This window comes from Aplysia californica, unplaced genomic scaffold (genome assembly GCF_000002075.1).
Source record: "Aplysia californica isolate F4 #8 unplaced genomic scaffold, AplCal3.0 scaffold00448, whole genome shotgun sequence".
NCBI classification, from domain to species: Eukaryota; Metazoa; Mollusca; class Gastropoda; order Aplysiida; family Aplysiidae; genus Aplysia; species Aplysia californica.
Genome location: NW_004797718.1, coordinates 207,945 through 212,944, shown reverse-complemented (window position 1 = coordinate 212,944; position 5,000 = coordinate 207,945). Strand labels below are relative to the sequence as shown.

General features: G+C 39.1%; 1 long non-coding RNA gene across 1 annotated transcript in view; it reads left to right on the top strand.

Moving 5' to 3' along the window:
- Positions 1-5,000, top strand: part of LOC118478259 — a 25,136-nt gene that overhangs the window by 3,938 nt on the left and 16,198 nt on the right. Inside the window, exon 2 of the long non-coding RNA XR_004858921.1 lies at positions 3,836-3,980. This is a non-coding gene — a long non-coding RNA (uncharacterized LOC118478259). The remainder of the gene's footprint in view (positions 1-3,835; positions 3,981-5,000) is intronic.

Here is a 5,000-nt window from a genome sequence, read left to right as displayed (position 1 = left end):
TCTCATCTCTTTTGTTATTCCTTCCCGCCTGACGTCCTCGTCCGTCTTTTTTTCCTCATTCACTCACTGTTGTCTAAACAAAGGGACGTAGGAGGAGAGGTTTTGTGGGGCCGGGGGGGGGGGGGGATCAAATAGAGGCGAGGTATCTCGGTCTTGTTTCACAGCGCTCGACGAGTGGAGTCACATACGAGAGAAGCTGATCACTCGCAAAACAAATTCGAGCGCGCTCGTTCAAAAATGCCCTCTTCCTTCCCCTCCCACCCCCCCCCCCTCCCTTTTCCTCACCCCTTCAATTCTAGCGAGATGAATAGCGGTGGGCGCACGTCCGCGCATCGCCCGCGCGCCACCCGCGTACCGCCCCGCACCGAGTCGCACCGCGCCGCGTCCATTCATGGGCTAATGAGCTGTGGTTGTGTCAGCATGAAACCCGAGGCCCGCCATACGCTAGCTGCTCTTCTACCCCGAGGGTCGGCCTGATGCCTGAGATCTTTTTGTTAAGGGACACCCCTTTGTCTAGCCGGTCGGGGGGTGAAAATGATGATAATGATAGGCCTTTATCGCAGTGGACGATAATTTTACCCATTATCACGAGGCTCATTTGGGCCCCTCCTCCCCCAAGTGTCTGATACCATCGCATGCGTCTATTTGCTTGATTCAACTTCCCCCGTACTCTTTTCATTTCGGGGACACATTTTGTGTGTCAAACAAACTTGTATTCTAGTTTAGAGAATGCAGTTTGTCTTCTGAGCACTCAGAGATGTCCCCAAAGTCGTTTGTCTTTCGTTACCCGATATGGCATTACTCTTATGATCGTAAATATTAGGATTATTGGACTAATGGTATGATTAAACATTGTGATGGGCTGTTTGCAAAACTGCCTTGTTTAGGTGTCATAAATACATTAATAGAAGAATGAAATAAATGAATACAAGGGCCAAATAAATAGATAGAAGAATGAAATACATGAATGCAAGAAGCGTATAAATAAATAAATAAATGAATAAATAAATAAATATGAATAAAAATAATGAAATAAATGAAAACATGAATAGAGTATATGAAGAAAAGAATGGAATACAATAATGCACACCAATATAATAAGAAATCATATAAATGAATGGAATGAAAACTGAAAGAATAATGTAATGTAATAATAAAAATAAAGATGAAAGAAAATACAATTAAGAAAGGAATCAATCAATCAGTTACGCGACCCAATTTTGGTTTTCATTTGGTTTTTTTTTAGTGTTTTGTGCTGTTTCTATGTTTGCTATAATCAGCCATAGATCTATAATAGTGGAGTATTGGATGTTTATACTTTGGAAAATGGACCGTGTAACACGGAGAAGCTTTTATATATTTATGAATAGCGTGAGGCAGCTTGGTGGAATCAGGCTCTTGTCAAGTTTTTGGCATGTAGAGTTATTGGTATCATCTCAAAGCTTGTTCAGTTGTCATTATTTGAATGAAAATAATATCCATTTATCTTGAATACAAGTCGAGATATTTGCAAATGAAGGAGGTGGAGATCACCTGTTTTCAGAGGTAAAATTAGTGAGAAAATGGCTGCCAAAGATAAGTTATTTCCTTAGCTTTAGCTCCGTGGTAACTGAAAATTTACTTTTTTGTGCCTTTAACAAACTTTTTTCAGAAAACTCCACACAGAAATGAGTTCTTTAATGGGCGTGAAAGGTGATGAGCCAAAATATATAAATTTGATGAAAATTCTCAAACCTGTGGAAAAATGCAAGTTTCTTCACTTTGATTATTTTGACGAGAGCCTGATTCCACCACGCTGCCTCACACACACACACACACACACACACACACACACACACACACACACACACACACACACACACACACACACATACACAGACATATATATATATATATATATATATTTATATATATACATATATATATATATATATATATATATATATATATATAATATTTATATGATATTATGCTTCTGTCTTTGAGTGTGTGAATCCAAATTTCCCTTATCAATATATCTAAAACGGCTAGGAGGTGGGGGGGGGGGTCTCTTAAGCCTTGTCTTTACTGGCCAGTCCTGTTATCCCAGCATTTATAAAATAATTAAAAAAACATAATATATTATTTATATATCAACGTATATCGGAGGGACACAATGTGTCAATATTGACATGTTGAAATGGCACTCTCGTTTTAAGATCTCTTCCAATACTCGTACATTACGGACGACTCATGGGGCTCTGTAAAAATATATTATGCGTGTGTGTGTGTTTGTGTGTGTGTGTATGTTTGTGTGTGTATGTGTATGTGTGTGTGTCTGTGTTTATTTATGTGTGTGTGTGTGTGTGTGTGTGTGTGTGTGTGTGTGTGTATGTGTTTGTGTATGTGTGTTTGTGTGTTCCTGTTTGTAAAACAAAGCAACTGCATAAGGTCATATTATGAGTGCAGGGGCACATTAAACATTTACAGTTGGTAGGAGATTTTGAATTTTGCCCGGGTGGTGGCTAAAGCCTACTCTTATCGATTGTAGACCAACAAGGGATCTTTAACGTGTGCAACTTGCACACGGGACCTCCGAGATTTTTCGCCCTTGTCGGAGAAGGCTAGGTGTAGATCTTTCCTACCATAAGATCAGGGATGTGGCTTAGGTGTAGAAAGGCTGCAGAAACAGCCAGGAGCTCAGAGGAGGGAGTAATAAAGGAGGAGAGGGTTGGGGGGGAAGAATCTAAAAGCGGAGGTGAATGCAGACGACAAAACATTGTTAGAGCAGGAAAGGATGTGAAAGGAGAACATTTTTTTCCGTTTTTATCCCAATTACAACCCGAAACTTATTGAATAAGAGGCAAACACCTTAACATCTAGGCCACGATATTTTAAAAAAGAACGACCCCCCCCCCCCGAAAAAAAAACCCAACAAAAATCTCCAACAACGTCCCAGCCACGTTCTCTATAAAACAAGGAAAAGAAGCACCGCCCATACTTAATATTAGTATTAATATTTCCAAACAAATTATTTTTTATCATTCGAACTAAGCTAACTAACATTATTTATTGTTTAAAAGACAGTCAAAACATAAGCTTATCATTTTGATTGTATAATTAACGAAAAGACACATTTAGTGATAATCTAAACTCTTGTCCCCCCCCCTCTCTCTCTCTCTCTCTCTCTCTCTCTCTCTCTCTCTCTCTCTCTCTCTCTCTCTCTCACACACACACACACACACACAAACACACACACACACACACAAACACACACACACACACACAAACACACACACACACACACACACTCTCTCTCTCCCGCCCTCTATATATCTTTTCTGACAGAAAGTAACCAAGGGTACACCCAAACACGCTATGGAAGTCCTTGATTTCACTGGTTCCTTTTTCAATTATTCATTAGGTCAATATTTTTTTTTAGATTGGTTGATTCAATTCTGCTTGTCCGTTACAGGCACTGTGTGAGAGAGGACCCCAGATCTAAATATCGATGAGACACCAAGATGCTCTTCGGATAAGATTTTCGACTGCAGGCATTGTACCCTATTCTTTCGCACACCAAGGCTAAAGGCCTTTCCCCTTCGCCACAAAACCGCTTTCCAAATCTTAAATAATTAACTGTCCATTCTTTTATCGTGTGTACAGCTTCTAACCTAATTTTTTAAAAACAACAACCAGAAACAAAGTATTTACTTTACCCAATGACTTCAGCAGTATAATGGTTGTTCATGAAACAGTCCAATGGTGAAATGAAGTTGTAAGTACTCGCTGTAGTTTTGGGCCAAGGGGTTTTAATTAATTAATTTGCTTTTTATGTCTTTATACTTTGTATAAGAGTTGGGAGGACAACATCAAGAAAGGGAGAGGCATGGACCTCAAAGACACACTCAGGAAAGCTGAAGACGGACGGTGTTGAGGAAGCTGGTGGCCAAATCTTCAAAAGTGCACCGACGGACATCCAGTCTACGGGATAGATGATGGTAATGAAGTGTTAATCCTTTAAATTTTTTATATATTTTTTCAATTATTTCTATTATTATTATTATTATTAATATTATTATTATTATTATTATTATTATTACTACTATTATTATTATTATTATTATTATTTCTCTCTTCTTCTTTTTTTTTTTTGGGGGGGGGGTTAATTTGAAACAAAAGGAACTGTGTGAAAGCTGATCTTTTTATATACCTCGTAAACATGGTAAAGTCATCGAACAAAGTGAACCCTTCAACTCTACCCTTTGACTTATAGAGCCCAGTGGGCGCAGAGACTAGTAATATCTAACAGAAAAACCAAGTTATCAACTCCGTATGTCTTGAAGTAGTCTCATATTCTTCTTCTTCCGCCTAATCCGAATTATGGCAATTACAAAGTGCTCAACTTCTGTACTGCTAATAATAGATAGCATTTGTATAGCGCAAATTCCCGCTCAACAGCAAGCTCTATTCGCTTCACAATCTATACTATTACCCCAGCAGACCTGAGAGCATTCAGAAACAACCTCAACTTCCTTGGAAGCATACTGTGCAAGCTGCCATTTATAGGCGCCAAAACACTAACATACTGACAAGATCTTTCATAGTCTAAGGACGGGTACCCATTCCCACCTGGGTGAAGTGAGGAAGATTTGTGTAAAGTGACTTTCCCACGGACACAACGTTCGGCCCACGGCTCGAACCCCCGAACCCGCAACCTCATGATTACGAGTTCAGAAGCCTAACCACTAGGCCACCGACGCCACTACATCATGCTTAAGGCTTTTTATAGATTTTTCTCGAAACGACCTCAAGATGACCTAGACCATTTAATTTTTTTGTTCCGTTCAATTTTACTAAAACTCTAACGTGCTGAAGGGTTTAAGAGTATCATAGTGAAAGCCTGAAAGTTTGTTGACAAAAAAGATACAGTTAAGCAAACGGCATTTTTAATGTCTAAATATCTTTCCAACTGGAAGTAATCGTGTTATAGTATAATTCCACATAACGACGAAATTTTA